General features: G+C 45.2%; 1 protein-coding gene across 4 annotated transcripts in view; it reads left to right on the forward strand.

The window, feature by feature from the left end:
* Window positions 1-14,999: 14,999 nt before the first annotated feature.
* The window catches only part of LOC126210322 (fasciclin-2), a 998,930-nt gene continuing 989,825 nt past the window's right edge, over window positions 15,000-24,104 (forward strand). For all 4 annotated transcript variants that reach the window (XM_049939521.1, XM_049939522.1, XM_049939523.1 and 1 more), the window contains exon 1: window positions 15,000-15,328. The gene's annotated coding sequence lies outside the window, so the exon portion shown is untranslated. The remainder of the gene's footprint in view (window positions 15,329-24,104) is intronic.

The raw sequence follows: 24,104 nt of genomic DNA on the forward strand, positions 1-24,104 counted from the left end.
AACCAGCGATTGGGTTAATCAAGAGTAAATCGAGCAAATGTATAGTTGTGACGACCACGGCGGACGGAGCCATCACACCGACGTCAGCTCAGACGCCGTCGCAATCTGTTCCACCGCGCGACCGTGGCGCGGGGCGCGGACGGCGGAGTGAGCGCGCCGCGGGCGGAGGGTATTTAAATCCGCCGCCGCCGCGACCGAACCCAGTTCCACCTGAGCAGCCATAGTGTACGGATCTCCGTGCCGGCACGTTCACAGGAGCTCAGTCCGTCAGTTCACCTGATGATGGCGACATGTATGATCGCCGAAATATTGTGCCCGTTGGACACTGTAGACCGGCAGTACACCCGTGGATATTTTAATTATGCTCCGTAATGTTCATGTCTGGAGGGTTTGGTGGCCAACGGAAGTGCTTAAACGCAGAAGTATGTTCCTGGAGCCACTCAGTAGCAATTCTGGACGTCTGAGGTGTCGCATTGTCCTGCTGGAAATGCCAAGTCCGTCGGAATGCACAATGGACTGGAATGGGTGCAGGTGATCAGACAGGTTGCTTATGTACGTGTCACCTGTCAGAGTCGTGTCTAGACGCATCAGTGGTCCAATATCACTCCAACCACACACGCCCACCATTCCAGAGCCTCCACCAGCTTGAACAGTTCCGTGCTTACGTGCAGCGTCCATGGATTCATGAGGTTGTCTGGATACCCGTACACGTCCACCATGGATTCATGAGGTTGTCTCCATACCCGTACACGTCCACGTCTCTCCGCTCGATACAATTTGAAACGAGACTCGTCTGACCAGGCAAAATGTTTCCAGTCATCAACAGTCAATGTCGGTGTTGACGGGCTCGGCAGAGGGGGGTGGGGTGTTTTGGGGTAAGCGACCAAACAGCGTGGTCATCGGTCTCATGGAATAGGGAAGGAAGTCGGCCGTGCCCTGTCAAAGGAACCATCCCGGTATTTGCCTGGAGCGATTTAGGGAAATCACGGCAAACCTAAATCAGGATGGCCGGACGCGGGATTAAGCCGTCGTCCTCCCGAATGCTAGTCCAGTGTGCTAACCACTGCGCCACCTCGCTCGGTGGCCCAGCAGAGGCGTAAAGCTTAGTGTCGTGCAGCCATCAAGGGTACACGAGTAGGCCTTAGGCTCCGAAAGCTCATATCGATTATGTTCCGTTGCATAGTTCGCGCGCTGAAATGAAATGAAATGTCGTGTTTCTGGGGCTTCCGGTCGGGTAGACCGGTCGCCTTGTGCAAGTCTTTTGAGTTGATGCCACTTCGGCGACTTATGCGTCGATGGGGATGAGATGATGATGATGATGAAGACAACACACCAATCAGTCCCTGAGCAGAGAAAAATCTCAGACCCAGCTGGGAATCGAACCTGGGCCACTTAGCATAGCCTTCCGTCTCGCTGCCCACTCAGCTATCGAGGCAGACGTTCGCGCACTCACACTTGTTGATGGCCCAGCACTGAAAACTGCAGCAATTTGCACTTCTGTCACGCTGAACGATTCTCTTCAGTCGCCGTTGGTCCCGTTCTTGCAGGATCTTTTTCCGGCCGCAGCGATGTCGGATACTTGTTGTTTTACCGGATCCCTGATATTCACGGTACACTCGTGAAATGGTCGTACGGGAAAATCCACACTTCATCGCTACCTCGGAGATGTTGAGTCCCATCGTTCATGCGCCGACTATAAAACCACGTTCAAACTCACTTAAATCTTGACAACGGCCATTGCAGCAGCAGCAACCCGATCTAAAAACTGCGACAGACTCTTGTTGTCTTATATTGGCGTTCCCGACCGCAGCGTTGTATTCTGCCTGTCCACATGTCTCAATATTTGTATACGCATGCCTATACCAGTTTCTTTGGCGCTTCAGTATAGTTGAGAGGTCCCCTTAGAAAAATTATGAAATGACTGTTCTAGTAAACTTCTTCGTTATTTGATACGACATATGTAACGTCCCCTTAGAAAAATAATGAAAGACCGTGATAGTAAACTTCTATGTTATTTGATTTTCAAACAGCTGAGCAAGAAAAAACGTACTCAGTTTTTTCTGTATTTATTCTGATCATCACTAAACTGACACACACTATTTTTAGCGCAACGCAATCTGACTTTCAATAATCCCTACAAAAGAATAGCCCTGACTAAAAATAACCTATACCTTTCATGAATCACTTACCTCACAAAAATCTTCGTTACTCGAACTACTGCAATACATCGAGCGCCAATATTGCCAGCTAAATACTGAAGGCACTAACTACTGATAGGCATAGTTAGCAAATGAAAGATTTTAATAGAGAACAAACAATGTATTTACCTTAATAATGTTCAAAAGTCATCATATATATATCTGTCAATTCATGATATCCATCTTTACAAATTTCCTTTTTCTGGCGGACATACGTCCAGATCGTCCGCTCATAGTAACCTCTCAAAACTCCGCCATCTCTTTCCCCACATCCACCACTGCTGGCGGCTCACCTCCTACTGTGCAACGCTGCGCGCTGTTCACATCCAACTGCCCAACACTACACAAGCGAATATTTCAACAATGAGTCCAACCAGCCACAGACTGCACACAGCGCAGTCAGTGATTTTCATACAGAGCGCTAGGTGGCGTTACCAACATAAAAACCTAAACAGCCTACTTACATAATTTCGTGCATAGAACTCTGTAGTTTCTTTAATTTTGACCACAAAATCAGTGCTGTTCTTTTCTGTTTTTTTTTTTCTTCCATCAGTGTTCTGACTGGTGTGATGAGGTCACCCATGAGTTCCTCCTCTCCTGTGTCAGCCTCTTCCATCTTCTTTGATTCTCCAAAAAACGTCTTAATTTCTTATTTTATCGGTGCACCTAATTTACAAAATCCTTCTGTACCACCACATCCTCAACGCATCGATTCTCTTCTTTGCTGTTCTCGCACAGTGCTGTGTATATTTTCTGAAACGTATAGTTCTTTAAGCCTATCGCACACTTTCTGACCTAATTTATCACCACAGCTTGGCTTCTTATTGGTAATACGTCTAATCGTATTTTCATGCCTGTGCACTTTTATTGTGGTATTTCTCCCTGTTATGAAATATGAAACGCAAGGCATATAGTATCTCCCGTAGGCCTTCATCACAATTTGTAAGCATTTTACCAAATTTCTTTTGAAAGTAGATTCCTTGCAGAATTAGTACAGTAGTCTGTAAGTGAGCTCAGATTATGTCTTTTCTGTGGAAAACTCGACAACAGATGCTAGCTACCCGAAACCAGACGTCAGTAAGTCGTAACGTGCAAGTTGAGACAGTACTAATTTCGCTTCGCGGTACTCCTCGCATCGGCTAAGTGCGTTCTCGCAGCAACTGCCGCCAATTCTAGTCCCGCGAAGCGCTGCAGCTAGCTGTATTTAGGTGCACAGTTGCGTTGTAATGCTGTATTAGCCTCGCGTTTTCACGGGGCGACAACCCCGTGTACTCAGAACGAGTTTGCTATTACAGCTGGTGATGCGTTCTTCTTTTGTTTTTGTTAGGTTTGCTCTCTGCTATTGTTTTATCGAACTTTAGAGGTTGTTTAACGTATCGTTATCGTCCTCACTCTGAGCGCGAGCGAGCGTGCGTGCGTGCTTTTGTGTGTGTGTGTGTGTGAGAGAGAGAGAGAGAGAGAGAGAGAGAGAGGGAGGGAGCTTGAGTAGTGGTGCGTGTTGTCGATGATAATTAGGAAACGCCCTAGGGTAGGACGACAAGTGATGGATTGACCAGGACGTGGGGGAGGCCTTTATGGATGACACTGGCACACTGATGTGTAAATAATTTTAAATCAGCAAGAGGAGAAGGGCGCCCTTCATCAGTTAGTTGGTTTATCAGTTTCAATAAACTTAGGTCACTAACCACTGTTGAATGTTTACCACATGTGTCATACAAACAAAAAGAAATAATAATTTGAGGTAAGAGATAACATATTCAAGACCAGCTGTTGGTACGAGCATGGTGATTAGTTGTATCTGCTCAAAAATATTCAGAGTGGGTAATCAATGTGGAAATGGAGGAAAGTGTGTGTGAGTGTGAGTGTGTGTGGCCGGCCGAGGTGGCCGAGCGGTTCTAGGCTCTTCAGTATGGAACCGCGCGACCGCTACGGTCGCAGGTTCGAATACTGCCTCGGGCATGGATGTGTGTGATGTCCTTAGGTTAGTTAGGTTTAAGTAGTTCTAAGTTCTAGGGGACTGATGACCTCAGCTGTTAAGTCTCATAGTGCTCAGAGGCATTTTTGAGTGTGTCTGGTGGGGAGGGGGGAAGGGGGGAGGAGGAGGCTGCAAATCTGCTAAAGCGAATATTACACTCAGAATCTGATGACTGCAACAACTTTTTCTCAATGTATTCAATCTTTTACATTGAAGAACACCTGTCTAATATCGTGAAAAGTCTGCGGGAGCACGCAGAAGAGCCGCAACACGACGTGGCATGGACTCGACTAACGTCTGAAGTAGTGCTGGAGGGAGCTGACACTATGAATACTGCAGGACTGTCCATAAATTCGTAAGAGTACGAGGGCCTGGAGCTCTCTTCTGAACAGCACGTTCCAAGGCATCCCAGAGATGCTCAATAATGTCCATGTCCGGGGAGTCTGGTGGCCAGTGTACGTGTTCCTGGAGCCACTCTGTAGCAATTCTGCACGTGTGGAGTGTCGCACTGCCCTGCTGAAATTGCCCACGTCCGCCGGAATGCACAATGGATATAAATGAATGCGAGTGATCAGACAGGATGTTTACGTACGTGTCACTTGTGGGAGTCGTATCTAGAGGAATCAGGTGTCTAATATCCCTCCAACTGCACACGCCCCACACGATTACAAAGCCTCCACCAGCTGGAACTACTGACATGGAGAGTCCATGGGATCATGAGGTTGTCTCCATACCCGTACACGTCCATCCCCTCGATACTATTTGAAACGAGACTCGTCCGAACAGGTAACAGGTTTCCAATCATCAACAGCCCAATGTCGAGGTTGACGGGCCCAGGCGAGGCGTAAAGCTTTCTGTCATCGAGGGTACACGACTGGCCCTTCGGCTCCGAAAGCCCATATCGATGATATTTCGTTGCGTGTTTTGCACGCCGACACTTGTCGATGGCCCAGCTTTGCAATCTGCAGCAATCTGTCACCTTGAACGATTCTCTTCAGTGGTTGTTGGTCCCGTTCTTGCAGGATCTTTTTCCGGCAGCAGCGATGTCGGAGATTTGATGTTTTGCCGGATTCCTGATATTCAGGGTACACACGTGATATGGTCGCATGGGAAAATCCCCACTTCTTCGTTACCTCGGAGATGCTGTGTCTCACCGCTCGTGCGCCGACTGTAACGCCACGTTCAAACTCACTTACATCTTGATAATGCGCCGCTGTAGCAGCAGTAATCGATCTAACAACTGTGCTAGAAACTTGTCTTATATAGGCAAAGCCTTTGTCGTTTTGATAACGGCAAGTGATCTTTTGTTGTTTCCAAGTTTGTTTCCTCTCCTTCCTCGCATTTTTACGCTTTTTTCGAGGTCTGCAATGTTATACGGGATGTGCCAATATTCCTGATCACTCTTCCCCCTCCAGCACTTCTCCCCATCTGCCTCTGGCTTTTGGAGTAAATCTCATGTTCAAGTGTAAGAAGTGTTTACAAATCGTGTATCTAAGGGGAAACGTGGGTACCAACCGTGTGTTTACCTAGATACATGTGGCAAACCGACTAGAAACTACGGTCAGATTGGTCAGTTTACCAGCCCTCGTCGCTAATCCGCTAGTGGGAATTCGATCGGAAGTGGCTGGCCTCCTCGAATCCCTGAACCGGCGCGTTAAAGCGCTCAACTATTCGCGCGAGTATTGTCAAAATCAACCTTTTATCCTACCTTCCACAATGCTGTGCAATCTCACGATACAAATATTCTTTTTCACTCAAAATAAGAGTGGAAACGTGAACAATTTGTACGGCTCGCCGTCTTCGAAGTCCGGCAATCGACTGGTTTTTGTTTGATAAAGCGTGAAACTGTTTGTCAAATGGGCAATCAATCAACAGTTCCCTGAGATACATTTGTCAGACAGACACATCGAACAAAGCAGCATACCGCCAAATTGACAAAAATGCAAAATTTAATGAATTTTACCGTCAAAAATGGTTCAAATGGCTCTGAGCACTATGGGACTCAACAGCTGTGGTCATAAGTCCCCTAGAACTTAGAACTTCTTAAACCTAACTAACCTAAGGACATCACACACATCCATGCCCGAGGCAGGATTCGAACCTGCGACCGTAGCAGTCGCGCGGTCCCTGACTGAGCGCCTAGAACCGCTAGACCACCGCGGCCGGCGAATTTTACCGTCAACGAGAGCCTTATGCTGTAGTTGTGACGTAATCAGACATTTACATTTACCTTACGTTTATTGATGGTATATCACGTAGGTAAGTGCATGGACCATTCTTTTTTGCATTACATTTTTTACAAGTTACAGAAATACATTTTTAGTATATCGTAGTATGTAGTTACGATTTTACAGTTAAAAACTGCAAAAAATAACGTCACATTGAAGAATTTGGAAGAATTTAGCCGATTGCCATTATTCAGTGTACTGTATCAGCATGTGATGTAACAAGGTCCATTACGCTATCTGAAGAACACAATTTTAAAATTGTCGAAATCTTGGTCAAGGGTCCCAATAAACCCTCAATAGCAGATGGTTGGATGATTTCAACGACCTCGGCAAGTTTTATTAGGAAGGTGAAACAAAAGATAAGATGAAATGTTCAAGAACCCACCCCCAGTGCCATTTCACCTCTGTAGTACACTCCGGGCCACTGGTCCCCGTTTGGCATTCTGATTTGTAATCTTACTGACTGACTGACTGTAGGGAAGCATTTCCGAATGAACGTGGAGTTGTCTTCAGTGCTATTCTATTAGAATTGCTATTCTATTCTAATTTAAGGCTAGGTTTTTTTTTTCAGAAATAATTGTTAAGAAAAAAATTCGGTAAGTTGTGCAGCTTCCGAGTTATTTAGCACTGAAGTTAGTCAATCAGGCCGTAGTGCGCACAAATTCAAGCAGCCCTCCAGATACAGTCAGTTGTTGTCATGGCGCAGATGGCAGCTTACGAGACTGCTCAGCCTTTGGCACGGGTTCGATCCTTACTACCGTCCCATGCCTAATTGCCTCGCTGTCTCGTTGGGTTTTAGGAAACCGAACAAAGTTCACGTTTGGTAACACCGTCTCCACTGGGCTACTTCAATTTGCGCGCGCAACGGCTTCATTGGCTGACTTTAATGCTAATTAACTCGGGGGCGGTGCAACGTATGGATTTTTTTTCTAATAATTATTTCTCAGCACAATCTACACTGTAACTCCCTCACAAGCTTTTCAGACTGTTCCGACCACCGCTACACCTACGTCTGTATCATACTCCGCAAGCCAAGCAACCTGCCGCCTTCCACTCATGAACGGCGCGTGGGAAGTTTGGTTGTCGGTAAGCTGCATCTACATCTACGTGATTACTCACAATGAAGTGCCTGGCACAGGGTTCAATGAACCACCTTCATGCTGTCTCTCTACCGTTCCACTCTCGAACGGCACGCGGGAAAAAGGAGCACATAAATTTTTCCGTGCGAGCCCTTATTTCTCTTATTCTATCGTTATGATCATTTCTCCCTATGTAGGTGGTTGCCAACAGAATGTTTTCGCAATCGGAGGAGAAACCTGGTGATTGAAATTTCATGAGAAGATCCCGTCGCAACGAAAAACGCCTTTGTTTCAATGATTGCCACTGCAATTCACGTATCATGTTTGTGACACTGTCTCTCCTATTTCGCGATAATACAAAACGAGCTGCTCTACTTTGTACTCTTTCAGTGTCATGCGTCTGTCCCACCTGATGCGGATCCCACACCGCACAGCAATACTCCAGAATAGGGCGGACAAGCGTGGTGTAAGCAGTCTCTTTGGTAGATCTCTTGCACTTTCTGAGTGTTCTGCCAATGAATCGCAGTCTTTGGTTTGCTCTACCCACAATATTATCTATATGATCGCTCCAATTTAGGTTATTTGTAATTGTAAATCCTAAGTATTTACTTGAATTTACAGCCCTCAGATTTGTGTGACTTTTTATCGCGCAATCGAAATTTAGCGGATTTCTTTTAGTACTCATGTGAATAACTTCGCACTTTTCTTTATTCAGGGTCAATTGCCACTTTTCGCACCATACAGATATCTTATCTAAATCATTTTGCAAGTCGTTTTGATCATCTGATGACTTTACAAGACGGTAAATCACAGCATCATCTGCATCGTTACTATAGATCAGGAACAATAGAGGGCCTATAACACTTCCTTGGGGAACGCCGGATATTACTTCTGTTTTACTCAATGACTTTCCGTCTATTACTATGAACTGTGGCCTTTCCGACAGGAAATCCCGCATCCAGTCGCACAACTGAGGCGATACTCCGTAGGCACGCAGTTTGGTTAGAAGACGCTTGTGAGGAACGGTGTCGAAAGCCTTCTGGAAATCAAAAAAATATGGAATCAATTTGGCATCCCCTGTCGATAGCACTTATCACTTCGTGAGTATAAAGAGCTAGATGTGTTTCACAAGAACGATATTTTCTGAATCCGTGTTGACTACGTGTCAATAAATCGTTTTCTTCGAGGTACTTCATAATGTTCGAATACAGTATATGTTCTAAAACCCTACTGCAAATCGACGTTAGTGATATAGACCTGTAATTCAGCGGATTGCTCCTACTTCCCTTTTTGGATATTGGTGTGACTTGAGCAATTGTCCAGTCTTTAGGTACCTATCTTTCTGTTCAAATGGTTCAAATGGCTCTGAGCACTATGGGACTTAACATCTATGGTCATCAGTCCCCTAGAACTTAGAACTACTTAAATCAAACTAACCTAAGGACATCACACAACACCCAGCCATCACGAGGCAGAGAAAATCCCTGACCCCGCCGGGAATCGAACCCGGGAACCCGGGCGTGGGAAGCGAGAACGCTACCGCACGACCACGAGATGCGGGCTATCTTTCTGTGAGCGAGTGGTTGTATATAACTGCTAAATATGGAGCTATTTTATCAGCATACTCTGAGAGGAACCTGACTGGTATACAATCTGGACCGCAGGCCTTGCCTTTATTAAGTGATTTAAGGTGGTTTGTTACAACGAGGATATCTACTTCTATGTTTCTCTTCTTGGCAGTGTTTTTGATTGGAATTCAGGAATATTTACTTCGTCTTCTTTGGTGAAGGAGTTTCGGAAAACCGTGTTTAATAACTTTGCTTCAGTGGCACTGTCATCAGTGACTTCACCGTTGTTATCGCGCAGTGAAGGTATTGATTGTGTCTTGCCACTGCTGTGCTTTATGTATGACCAGAATCTCTTCGGGTTTTCTGCCAGATTTCGAGACAGAATTTCGTTGTGGAAATTATTAAAAGCATCTCGCATTGAAGTACGCGCCATATTTCGAACTTCTGTAAAACTTTGCCAATCTTGGGGATTTTGCGTTCTTTTAAATTTGGCATGCTTTTTTCGTTGCTTCTGCAACAACGATCTGATCCGTTTTGTGTACCATGGGGGATCAGTACCATTACTTATTAATTTATGTGGTACATATCTCTCAATTGCTGTCGATACTATCTCTTTGAAGACATTCCACAACTTGTCTACACTTACATGATCAGATCGAAAGGAGTGAAGACTTTCTCTTAAAAAGGTGTTAAGAGCATTTTTATCAGCTTTTTTAAACAGATCTGTGTTAGATCTAATTTCTCGATTTTTCTCATCGTGTTCATTATGTATGTATGTGGGAGGAAGTAATAAGTTGTCTCATTCTTCCCGGAACGTGTTCTCTCGAAAATTCAATAGTAAATCTCTCCCTAGTGCAGAACGCCTCTCTTGTCCGCTAATGGAGTTTGTTTAGCATCTCTTTAACGCTAAACATTCCCTTGACAAAACGTGCAACTCTTCATAGGATCTTCTCTACCTGTTCTATCAGTCCTACCCGAACAGTACTCAAGAATCGGTCGAACAAGTGCCTCATAAGACACTTCATTCGTGAAGGAGTTACTGAATCTCAGCCTGGCACCTGTCTTTCCTACTGTTTGTTGTATGTGGACATTCCACCTAAGGTCTCTCTGGATAGTTACTCCTCGATATTTTGGGTAGATACTGCTTCCAGCGGTTTGTCATAAATAGTGTATGTGTACAGTAGTGCGTTTCTTACTCTATTTATGCGCAATACGTTACAGAGCCTGCACCATTTATAAATCTTCTGTAGGTGATTCTGTTAATTGATACTGTCTTCTGCCGTTGCTTCTTCCTTATACATAACCGCATTATTTGGAAACAATCCCCGACGCTTTTTACTAGATCATTTTACGTACACGTTCCCGTCAATCATCGAAGTTAAGCGCTATCGGTCTGCCGGGCGCTGTTGGCAAGCGGGCTGCACTCAACCCTTGCGAGGCAAACTGGGAGCTATTTGATCGAGAAGTAGCGGCTCCGGTCTCGTAAGCTGACATATCCGCATCCAGTGACGCCTGTAGGCTGAGTACGACACGGCGGTCGGTCGGTACCGTTGGGCCTTCATGGCCTGTTCGGGCAGGGTTTAGTTTTTTTTTTTAATTTATTTCATATTCACTCTAAGCAGTAACGGTCCTATCACATTCCGTTGGTGAACTCTGGCAGTTACATCTGGCGATTTTATCGCACCCTTTATGTGATCTACCGAGCTAATGGTATCACACCTATACTACAGCAATTACAGGATTACCGTGCCTACCTAGGTCACACTCTGGTACGGTTACAGCTACTTACTGTCTACACGTGTTATTTCTTGGTGTCTCCTGATTTGGTAGCCGTTAGCCGTCTATCTGTCATAGTTGCACCCCACATTTTGCTCCCACTACATCGCTCATTCATTATAAACTGTCATTCTCAAAGTCATCGTTTTCGTATTGTTCTCTGTAGGATACTTCCCATGGCCCACCTTCATCTCGGGTAACTGGCTGTCTTGTTTCTATGTATCCGGCATATAGTATGCATGATTTATGGGGATAGGCAAAAATCGTTTTATAATGCCAAATTCGGCGTTATTTTTTGCCAAATTCTATGTAATTTTTGCCAAATGCATTGTTTCTGTTTGCCGGCCGAAGTGGCCGTGCGGTTAAAGGCGCTGCAGTCTGGAACCGCAAGACCGCTACGGTCGCAGGTTCGAATCCTGCCTCGGGCATGGATGTTTGTGATGTCATTAGGTTAGTTAGGTTTAACTAGTTCTACGTTCTAGGGGACTAATGACCTCAGCAGTTGAGTCCCATAGTGCTCAGAGCCATTTGAACCATTGTTTCTGTTTTGAGAGGTTCATTGTATTTGTTATTATTTCTGCATTTTTTTCTGCCAAATTCGGTGTCATTTCTTGCTGGATTCGGTGCCATTTTTTGTCAAATTTTGTTTGCTAAATTCAGTGCAATTTTTTGCTAAATTATGCTTTTATTTTTTGAAAGATTCGATTTCATTTTTTTGCGAAGTTGGTTTAATTTGTTGTCAAATTCGGTGTTATTTTTTGCCAAGTGATTTTTAACCAAACTACCTGTTATTTTTATCCGATGGGTTGATCTTTTGGCAAATTCAGTGTTTAAGTGAATGTCGGTGTAACTTTTTTTACGAAATCCGGTGTTATTTTTTGCAAAATTCGCTGTTCTTATGCTAAAATCGGTGTTATTTTTACTTCACTTCTTGTCATTTGCCAAATTCAGCGTTTCTGCCAAATTCGGTATTGCTTTCTTATGAAATTCGGTGTTGTTTTTTTTTCAGATTCAGTGGTTGTTGCCGAATTCGGTGTTTTTGCAAAATTAGATGCTAGTTTTTGCCAATTTCGGTGCTGGTTTCGTCGTCACACTGACAATAGACGTTAGAAGTTAAAATACAATTTTAACCGTCGATAACTAGTGATACGCCCTGCTAAACCCCCAGTACAGGACAGGTAGCTGGAATTGTGGAAAGGGGCCAAAATGAGCGGCTGTCAGCTACACTCGAACACATATAACTTTATTTATTTGACCAAACATTACGGTACAAATTCCTTTAACTTAGTTATCGGCTAAATACGCCACACTATCTTATGCCTTAAGGGCACAGCTACTTCAACAATAATAAAAAAAACGGCTAAAAGCCAGTAACTCAAAATTCAGACGCCAAAGGCCTCACGTTAAGTAAGTTCTACAATTTGGCTGAAGGCCCAAAATCTAACACTTGAAAGGCAACAACCTTAATTTAAAGACGGCTGAAGGCCCATGATTTAAGACTCAAGGTAAATTAAATAAAAAAAAAACACAAAGCTTAAGGCCCCAAACAGTTTGATGCTCGAAAGACAAAGATCCTTAATTTAAAAACGGCTGAAGGCCCCATTACTTAAAACTCGGGGTAAAATAAATTTAAACAACAAAGCCTTATCTCAAATTAGGCTGAAGGCCCCAAACAATCTAATACTTGACAAGCAAGGAACTTTCATTTTAAAACGGCTGAAGGCCCGAGACCAAACACAACTAAAATAATTTTTAATAGCTAGAAGTTTCGGTCTTGCCCAAGGCTTTATCTTTAAACAATATATTAATCAGGCTGAAGGCCCAAACAATCTAACGCTTGACAAGCAAGGAAATTTAATTTTAAAGCAGCTGAAGGCCCATGACTTAAACAGTTCAACTTTAGAATGAGATTTTCACTCTGCAGCGGAGTATGCGCTGATATGAAACTTCCTGGCAGATTAAAACTGTGTGCCCGACCGAGACTCGAGCTCGGGACCTTTGCCTTTCGCGGGCAAGTGCTCTACCATCTGAGCTACCGAAGCACGACTCACGCCCGGTACTCACAGCTTTACAGAAGTTCTGTAAAGTTTGGAAGGTAGGAGGCGAGATACTGGCAGAAGTAAAGCTGTGAGTACCGGGCGTGAGTCGTGCTTCGGTAGCTCAGATGGTAGAGCTCTTGCCCGCGAAAGGCAAAGGTCCCGAGTTCGAGTCTCGGTCGGGCACACAGTTTTAATCTGCCAGGAAGTTTCAATTCAACTTTAATTCAAAACCATCGGCTATGAGTCATACAAATACACACAACAGAAAATAAGAAAAGGCAATGCAGCTAACGGCGCTCAGAAGTTCCGGGGGTCGGCCAGCACTTGAAATACTAACCATCACTTAGGTGAGACAGGCAGTTGGCCCAACCATTCTCGATCAGACGACAACCCAACCAACAGACAGTCAACGGACCCACCGACAAGGTAACTTGCGCTCCACTCGACCAGCACAGCCGGGAGTTCAATGCAAAACGTAAAAGGCTTGGACGCCCACAACCAAGCATACATTAAGCTGTCAAACTACACACCGTGCTGGATAGCGACAACACGATGAGGAAAGGACACTGCCTGAATTTACGTCAACGGCCAGGGCAGGTAACCGAAACGTTAACGGCCACAAGGCAGAAAATTACGCTGGTGCACTTCAATTGCAAATAACCAAATACAGTTAGAGTCACCGGACGGTGGCTAAACCTTCGCCAACTCGAACACACACGTTATTGCTCGCGGTATTGTCCCAACAGCCAACAACGAAGACCAGAAGGCATAATGTGAACAGTCTTGATTTGCTGATAAATTAAACCTAATTTCAACTTTCGTGTCTAGAGTCGGTGAGCCACGGACCTCGTAGCAATGGGAACAGCCCCACACACTCCCACACTGCGTAGAGACAGCCAGCGGGCCCGGCCAAATCACGCCCCGCTGCTCCACGCCAACTGACCAGCTCCACACATCAGCACGGAGGCAGCACTAAAATAACTGAGCAGTCGACATCACAAGCCACACACAGTTTCACGAACACTTGCACGAAGGACTAGACAATACTAACGTCAGCGACTGTGCAATAACAAGGACGAATCACGAGTCTGCACACGCATACGACCCATAAGCGATCGCCGGCCAACATACACGCCTTCTGACAAGACGACCGACCGACGACCAATCAAGGTGGCCCGCACTCAAGTGATATGTGAGTCATGGCTGACCGGACATCACTGCAGCCGCGCCCCCGACTGAATTTCTGCCGCGTCCTAAGTCAAACACTGCCAGGCTCGAACTGCACTGCTAGCGCCTCCGAACTCACTGGCAGATCCCAACTAACTCCGAACACACGACAACCGGGAAGTAATAGCAGTCAGCAAAGATAATACGCCAGCGCTAATATCGATAAGCGCCGCTGCTGCCGCTCACGGACAGGCAAGGCCGCAACCTCAGTGATACCAGTAATTGAAATTAACATGCCGAGGTGGTAGTACAGTTAAAAACAGGATGTCAAACGTGATATGGCTCGAACACGAGCCACGCACGGCTCAACTAGCGGTTACGAATATTTAAAAAACTGCCGTCCTGAGATGTTTAACGGTTTCATCCGGAAAATTACAAAATCTGCGGTATCTCGTAAACACTGTCCATTTCGCGGTATTTCGCTAAAAATCGCTACTTCCGCGCTATTGTTTTCTCGACATTTTCCTGTCCCTAGTGATGTAGTGTCAGCGGCTCTGTTCAAATGTTGCCACTTGTCTAGGTCTCTTACGGATTCGTAGATATCGTGGCTGACATTTGTTCGTCGGGTCCGCAAGTGTGGTAAGCTGTGTACTGTACGCTCAGGGGTTCATGGTTCCATTCGCCGAGCGATGTGCATTCGATGAAGCTGCATTGGGTAGGGACCGTGTCATGTCAAACAGTGCACGAGCGGCACATTTGACCGATGCTGCGACTGCAGACAGCATACTGAAGATGTGTAGAGGGGTCTATTCGCGTTGCGAGGCCGTACACATCGCAGCAAATTCGTACCGTTTCTGGCTGGAGGCAGTGTCCGCCGGCTCCCGAGCGTAGGCGGCCGCGTTCGGGTCCGGTCGGCTGCCTTCGGGTCACATGATTCGGCCGCGATTGCCGCTCAGTTCGCTTGCGTGCCTGGTTGGGTGCGGATGTGGCGGGTGCAAGAACGGAACAGTTAGTTAGTGGTGCGTTGGTGTTTGGTGGTGAGGGCGCGTCTCGTATTATATATTCTGTCGTGTCGGACTTGTAAGAGCGTGTGTGTAGCTGAAACGTGACGCGCGACGAGTGACGCGTTAATTATTATCTCGTTCCGCGGCGACTGTTGTGTAGGGAAACAGGTTGTTCCGAAGCGTTGGCCAGGTAAGCGCCGCATGTTGCCAACTCTCGAGAAAGCTGCATCGGAGTCGTCGTGAGGAAGCTGTGCCCATTTGACCGGACTTCTCTGCCCTGCTGTTCGAGTCCCGGTATGTATCGCGAATTATGTCGGTGGCGAGGCAACCCTCGCATCGTCTCTTTTGTTATGGGCTTCGTTGTTGAAACCGACGAATGTGTTTTTCGTGTTTTCTACTTCTCTTTGTTTCTCGCTTGGCGTTTTCGTCTGTTTTCATTGTCAGATACGATGTGTAACCGTAAATATTGTTACGCAAAAAATATTGCGTTGCAATTGAACGTCGGCTTCGTTACAGAAAATTGGACGCCAGCTTCGTTTCTGAAACCTTATTTTCATGTTTTTTAGACCTCTTTTTCTTTACCTTCTGGCCGTTTTTCATTGACTGACTTAACGTACAAACAAGTAATATAGCTGAACTTAAAAATATTGCGCTCAATCGAACGTTAGCTTCGTTACTGTGAATTATTTTTCTGTTTTTCGTTTTTCCTTGGCTTTTTGGTCGCTTTCCCAAAGACTACCGCTATGAATAAACAGGAAATGTTGCCGTGCCAAAAAATATTGAGCTATAATTGAACGGCTGGAGTAATTGTGCACCTTAGCGAAGTGTTGCTGACATACACTTTTAATAAAGCCCTATCTTCTTGTAGTTCTGTCCCGTAATCCGTTTTTTGGAAGACCGTATCTGTATACTTCCGTGGATTATGTACAACTAATATAATGATAGCAAAATTATGACACTTGAGGCGATTGATACTGCTATACACCGTTACGTAGGTGAAATGTTTGAAACAACGCTTTATTCACCGAACGTATCCATGTGATGTTTTCTAATGTTTCGTTAAGTTCGTCTACACATTGAAAGGAAAACTAAAGAGTCCTATATACTTTTTTATGCATTGTTGTTATCACGTTACGCGACACTGCAGTAGGAATGGATTTTTAGTTGCACATGGGGTGTAGGAATCAACGAAATCCTATTTTCGAATCTGTCTATGGTTTTTACATTGTCGACACCAGTTTCGGTCTTGCAAAAACTTGCGCTTCATTTTCGTCACGTACCGCGGCAACCAATTACTTTACATCTTTACGACCTTGTAACTACATTAGGGACAAGTGTAAAAAAGGAACAGCCTCTGCTTTGCGTAAGTGTGTTCTGAAACTACTGATTTGTTCATTAAAACGTGTCGCATTTCTGATTCGTTAATTTCGAGCTACTATAAAGTTAACAAAGAAGCAAGGTTTTATAGCAAAACTTGAAACGTACGAAATCATTAAGGTTTATGATTTGTGACTTTTGCGTAACAAATTAATAGCACCCTTTGGAAAAAGATAGGTATAATTTTAATGCAATTTTGTAATAAACCAGTTCTTCATCGCTTCATAAAAGTTGAAAATGGGAGACATACAGATATACAAGCTCAAATTCGTAATTAGGTGTTATTTACCGATGCCCTCAATTTCCAGCACTGCGGACAAAAAGAAAAGTTTTGCAGCGATCTAAACACGATATTTGAATGGTGTCGGCTTTCATATTGAACGCCGGAAATTGAATGCAACATGTGATCAAAGCGAAGCTTTAGACGCCGGTACAAAATGTAATTCGGTCAGTGGCTTTGCTGTTGCACCCACGACGGCGAAAAATGGCGCGAACCGGTTAGTGGGTAAGGATTAGAGTCGTGATGATTGGACAGGATGAAGTAAGGTAGTAATGGAGGGAAGGAGCAAGGTAACGGCGGCGATATGTAACGGCATACAGTGTGAGGGTGCGAGTGTTTGTACTTGGCAACGGAACAGAATTTACACTGAGTAACGCTGATCCAGTAGAAGCATTCGAGAGCGAAGAACAATGGAACTGCGACCAATCGAACCTGATTGCACGTTATGATATGGCGTCTGTGTTAAGCGATTCTGGTCAGTTTCGATATGGAACGATTTCTGGGGACTGGAATCAGCCTGGGAGAATTCTTGTGGTATTCCAGTCTTGGCGATACGACCTGTTGTAAACTATTGAGGACTTACTTTCCCGAATTTTGCGGTAAATGATTCTTTCGTAGAAAGAAACGAACAGGAACAAGACATGCGTCCAACATTGGCCAGTATTAAACTGTAAAAGATATTTTATAAAGATGTCTTTCAAAAAAGACGTTTTAAGGAATATTTCGCGCTGTAGTGGGGTTCTTTTATGAAAGAGCGTGGCCATAGATTTTTATAAACATTTGCCAAAGTTTATCATTGTGATATGGGCCTTTGATACAAAATTATATTCTGTAGCGATATATTACGAAGTAGTTGGGATGTATAATTCCTGGCGTTTTTTTATTTAAAAAAAAACGGGGAAGAGCATTGGTAGCGATGTGGGCCAGATCCTATCTCACTGCCTTTTTTTTTCCGGTGACATTCCGACATGACTGGGTACATGCAGAATGTAGGCGGTCAGATCATTTTATTTGTTGCACTGGCCCACTTGGACATTGTTTTCTGTTACCGACAAGGTTTTCACCGCGAATTTAAGGAAATTGTACTAAACATAAATCAGGATAGCCAAATGGAGATTCGAACCACGCCCTTCCCGAATACTGAATACTGGTCTGGTGTCAATAAAAACCACATCACATCGTTCTGATATATACTACTAAATTGTAATTGAATAGTGAAAGTAACGGAACAGTTGTGAGATTGTAGCATTCCAAACAGTGCCCGTTGAATGAGTACTTCTTTAAGTATCCTTTCACTCTTTTTTGCGCCATTGGAACGGAGGGGTGGCCAAGAAGGACATTTTAACGAGTTTTCATTCGTAATATCGTTATTGTAGCCTATTGCCTGAGACGTTCCTAATTCATGTTCATTGAGTTGGGCTTGTTTCCGGACTCCTTACGTCCATACAGTTTCTTGCCTGACCGCGTGGCTTAACTGTGGAAAGACGTGGGCGTCGGGCAAACACACCATTAGCACCATTAGAATTTTAAAGTGTTACTTCCGCTGACGTTGCGGATGTGTCAAGAGTCGTAAAGTCCACGCCCGAATTCCAGAGCCGATGTATAACGCAGGGATGTTTCTTTGCCGCTTTACGCACACAGTTTATCTCTTCGTGATGTATCTTCTGTATTTTCTTCACAAATAACCCAACCCGTTTTAATCGACTGAATAAAAACAGAATTTTGCGTGTGTCGGATGACGTAGCTCTACTGTTACGCTACTCGTACACAGGAGACTCGGGGTTAAAATTTTCTGTAGTTTCCGTAAATTGTTTCAGCCAACTGACCGATTGCTCCCCATTTTCCTGACCTATTCTCCGTTGGTTCTCTAATGTCATCGATGTCTATGGCACCTTATGTTCGAATCTTTCTTCCTCACACGTTTTGTCTGTTCCTTATACAGGGCAATTTAAAATAAATATACAGATTACAATCGGCTGTAACTATTTAATGCATAGCGATTTATGGACTCCAATAACAGACATCTAAAAGAAAGTAAAAGATTCCGATCGTTGCACAAGATCAATGAATTGGAAGCACCCTTTTCAATCATCGTCTCCTAAATAGTGGAGATGATGAAGCTGTGTTCTACTCAGAACCACCTTTATCTCCGAACCTAACAACCATGGAACTGTTGATGGTCTTACGTGAGATTCTTGAAGTAAGTGATTTTCTAGCTTAGCTTGTTTTATTTTGAAATAAACATTTTATTTCATAATTAGGCAGTTAGCTTATGTCTCCTCGTTGGGCGTTATTTAGTTACAGGTATATGTATTAAATGAGATATATTCCACACACCTTTGTGCGGTTAGCAGTATGTTGTGTAATGTCGTCGCTAGTAAGAATTTGGCCCAACCACAGCAGGTACGAATTCAACAATCCCAGGTGTGAAGTCCGTATGTAAAATGGAAAAGGCGCAACCCTTGCGTGGGATTTGTCACTGTGCCAGATACTTTTTACTTCACATCTATTTCCTTATTTTTTTGTGTGGGAGGGGGGGGGGGGGAAGCTTGAGTCTTCTGACTGGTTTGATGCAGTCTGCAACGAATTCCTCTTGTGTCACTCTCATCATCTCAGAGCAGTACTGCACCCTACGTCCTCAATTATTTGTTGGATGTATTCCAGTCTGTGCCTTCCTCTACAGTCTTTACCCCCTACAGCTCCCTCTAATATCATGGAAGCTATTCCGTAACGTCTTAACACATTACCTATCATCATGTACCTTCTTCTTGTCAGTGTTTTCATATGTTCCTTTGTTCTCCGATTGTACCGCTATAGCCGGCCTTTGTGGCCGAGCGACTCTAGGTGCTTCAGTCTGGAACCGCGCGACCGCTACGGTCGCAGGTTCGAATCTTGCCTCAGGCATGGATGTGTGTGATATCCTGTTAGGTTGGTTCAAATGGCTCTCAGCACTATGGGACTTAACTGCTGTGGTCATCAGTCCCCTAGAACTTAGAACTACTTAAACCTAACTAACCTAAGGACATCACACACATCCATGCCCAAGGCAGGATTCGAACCTGCGACCGTAGCGGTCGCGCGGTTCTAGACTGTAGCGCCTAGAACCGCTCGGCCACTCCGGCCGGCGTTAGTTAGGTTTAAGTAGTTCTAAGTTCTAGGGGGCTGATGACCTCAGATGTTGTCCCATGGTGCTCAGAGCCATTTGTACCGCTATATTGACTTTCAGTTGCCATGTATTTTCGTAACAAATTTTATCTCCCCAATCTGCAAACCATTCTTTTCTTTCTGTAAAGTCCATCAATGATGCGTTTGGATCGTTTTTGCGACATGTCGGTTCTGAGTGTAGAAGGCTCGGTATGTTGACGGCGGCGGGCCAGCCATATTTCTAATCTCAGTGAAGCAGCCAGTCATTCAGTTTCGGTCCACGGGTTAAGTACTCTGTAGTTATCATCAGAAGGATGTGACATCCTCATCAGGAATCTTACGTAGCGGAAGACAAAATCATGCCGTTCATTATGGAAAATACTGATTCTCCGAAGACCTTCGCTCCCAAATTCCTCGTCCGACAAAGTTCCTGGCTGTAGCTTGCCTACAAGGCTGGCGATGTTCCCTGAATCCCGTGTAGGGCCCGTGTTTAAGAGTGTAAAAGATGCTCGTCAAAACTTCCATAATTATCAGGACTGCGCTTTAAATGTCATCGTGGATCTCGTAATAGTGCTGAGTACTGCCCATGATTTTACAACAGATGTTTTGTAGTGAAGCGCACGTTTAAATGAGAGAATGGCGTTCCTAAATTCTTAATTAATTCGTCTGGTCGTTTCGCGGCGCAAGTTTTGAGTTCGGTTTGACAAGACCTGTCTTTGGGAGAGTAGGTCCCTTCCTCCCCGGATACGCGCGTGATTACTTGGGAAGCAGACATCGTGCTGTCTGGTCCGGTCACCGTCTCAGAAAGTGTCTGCATCTATACTCTGCAAACCACTGTGAGGTGCATGGCAGAGGATACGTCCCATTGAGCCAGTTATTAGGGTTTCTTCCCGTTCCATTCACGTATGAGCGCGGGAAGAATTATTATTATTTGGAAGGCCTCTGTGAGTGCAGCAATTATTTTAATCTTATCCTCACGATCCTTTGGGAGCATATTCCTAGAATCATCATTTGAAGCTGGTTCTTGAAACTGTCTTAATAGACTTTCTCGGAGTAGTTTACGTCTATCTTCAAGAGCCTGCCAGTTCAGTATCTATGTGACACACTCCCACGGATTAAACAAGCCTGTGATCACTCGTGCTGTATATGTTCAATATCCATTGTTAGTCCTATCTGGTACGGGCCCAAACACTTGAGCAATTTTCTAGAACCGTTCACTCGAGTAATTCGTAAGCAATCTCCTTTGTAGATTGATTTCACTTCCCCCGTATTCTACCACCTACTTCACCCACGACTGAACCTATGTGATCATGCACTTCATAGCTATAAAAAGTGTACCCAAAGGTTTTTGTATGAGTTGGCCGGTTCCAACAGTGACTCACTGATGTTGTAGTCATACGATGCTACGTTTTTTCGTTTTATGAAGAGCAAAATTTTACATTTCTGAACATTTAGAGCAAGTTGCCAATCTCCGTATCACTGACTCAATATTTATGCAGCTTCTTGCAGACTGTACATCATTATAGGAAACTGCATCATCTACAAAAAGCCTGATTTTTCTATTAATATTGTCTGCAAGGTCGTTAATACACAACATGAACAGCAAGGGTCCCAATATAGTTCCCTGGGGCACACCCGAAGTTACTTCATTTCAGCACAGTCTCTGGCAGCGCAAATAAATTACCAGACCATTACGTGGCCGTACGGTTAAAGGCGCTGCAGTCTGGAACCGCAAGACCGCTACGGTCGCAGGTTCGAATCCTGCCTCGGGCATGGATGTTTGTGATGTCCTTAGGTTAGTTAGGTTTAACTAGTTCTAAGTTCTAGGGGACTAATGACCTCAGCAGTTGAGTCCCATAGTGCTCAGAGCCATTTGAACCATTTGAACCTGACCATTACGCATCGTCACCGCGACATAATTTGGCCGACTGTTGCATGTAACCTGCTAGCGCATCAGCTGCCAACGGAAGTCAGTAAATTCTTACAAAATGATCAACCCTTCACACAGGCGGGCGAAGTGTGTTCCCCTCCGCTTGGAGGCCTCTGCGTAGAAACCTTTCGCAGGTAGCACATGTTTGTTAGGCGACGCAATACAGTGTTCTGAGTGAAAGTGTTTCAAGTGAAATGGCGAAATACACTCCTGGAAATTGAAATAAGAACACCGTGAATTCATTGTCCCAGTAAGGGGAAACATTATTGACACATTCCTGGGGTCAGATACATCACATGATCACACTGACAGAACCACAGGCACATAGACACAGGCAACAGACCATGCACAATGTCGGCACTAGTACAGTGTATATCCACCTTTCGCAGCAATGCAGGCTGCTATTCTCCCATGGAGACGATCGTAGAGATGCTGGATGTAGTCCTGTGGAACGGCTTGCCATGCCATTTCCACCTGGCGCCTCAGTTGGACCAGCGTTCGTGCTGGACGGGCAGACCGCGTGAGACGACGCTTCATCCAGTCCCAAACATGCTCAATGGGGGACAGATCCGGAGATCTTGCTGGCCAGGGTAGTTGACTTACACCTTCTAGAGCACGTTGCGTGGCACGGGATACATGCGGACGTGCATTGTCCTGTTGGAACAGCAAGTTCCCTTGCCGGTCTAGGAATGGTAGAACGATGGGTTCGATGACGGTTTGGATGTACCGTGCACTATTCAGTGTCCCCTCGACGATCACCAGTGGTGTACGGCCAGTGTAGGAGATCGCTCCCCACACCATGATGCCGGGTGTTGGCCCTGTGTGCCTCGGTCGTATGCAGTCCTGATTGTGGCACTCACCTGCACGGCGCCAAACACGCATACGACCATCATTGGCACCAAGGCAGAAGCGACTCTCATCGCTGAAGACGACACGTCTCCATTCGTCCCTCCATTCACGCCTGTCGCGACACCACTGGAGACGGGCTGCACGATGTTGGGGCGTGAGCGGAAGACGGCCTAACGATGTGCGGGACCGTAGCCCAGCTTCATGGAGACGGTTGCGAATGGTCCTCGCCGATACCCCAGGAGCAACAGTGTCCCTAATTTGCTGGGAAGTGGCGGTGCGGTCCCCTACGGCACTGCGTAGGATCCTACGGTCTTGGCGTGCATCCGTGCGTCGCTGCGGTCCGGTCCCAGGTCGACGGGCACGTGCACCTTCCGCCGACCACTGGCGACAACATCGATGTACTGTGGAGACCTCACGCCCCACGTGTTGAGCTATTCGGCGGTACGTCCACCCGGCCTCCCGCATGCCCACTATACGCCCTCGCTCAAAGTCCGTCAACTGCACATACGGTTCACGTCCACGCTGTCGCGGCATGCTACCAGTGTTAAAGACTGCGATGGAGCTCCGTATGCCACGGCAAACTGGCTGACACTGACGGCGGCGGTGCACAAATGCTGCGCAGCTAGCGCCATTCGACGGCCAACACCGCGGTTCCTGGTGTGTCCGCTGTGCCGTGCGTGTGATCATTGCTTGTACAGCCCTCTCGCAGTGTCCGGAGCAAGTATGGTGGGTCTGACACACCGGTGTCAATGTGTTCTTTTTTCCATTTCCAGGAGTGTATTATGTTCGCCTAGGAGTATTCCCTTAAGATTCATACGTAGGTGCAAAATCAGCGCTTGCGTCGAGGAAATTATTTCAATAACAATTTCGTGGTGTAGCATTTCATAATCGGAGTACGATTCTAGGGGACTGATGACCTTAGAAGTTAAGTCCCATAGTGCTCAGAGCCATTTGAACCATTTTTTTGGAAAGGTCTCCAGAAAATCAGTTCAACGTCGTTCCTCGCAAATGGGAATTTCCTGTTGCTTGCATAACGCATAACTATATTGTGAAAGGATTTTTGAATAGGGTGCGTGATGGAGAAATTGACCCTCACCTTACTTTTAGAACCAATCATGGTTCTACCTAAGTCATTGGTTCCCAACCTTGAAATTTTCTGAGGGGAAAAAGCTAAATGATTCGATCAGACACGAAACTAAATTTCTTTTCAAATGATCGTATAAGTTATCAATAATTACTTCTTTTCAATTACTAGCATTAATGTTGTGGAGGTTACAGGTTCCTCACATGGTGAATCCACTACTTGCGTATGTTGTGCTTTGTCCCGTACATCGCTGATGATAAAAGATATATACGTAACAAATGCTAAATATCACAAGAAAATATCTTATGCAGATCGTACGGAATACCCGCAGTAGTTCAGAAATTGCGCAGCAGTAACTATTTAAGGGATATTATAGTGCTGTAGGCAGTGTTATAATAATTATTAT

The sequence above is a fragment of the Schistocerca nitens genome, chromosome 10, assembly GCF_023898315.1.
Source record: "Schistocerca nitens isolate TAMUIC-IGC-003100 chromosome 10, iqSchNite1.1, whole genome shotgun sequence".
NCBI classification, from domain to species: Eukaryota; Metazoa; Arthropoda; class Insecta; order Orthoptera; family Acrididae; genus Schistocerca; species Schistocerca nitens.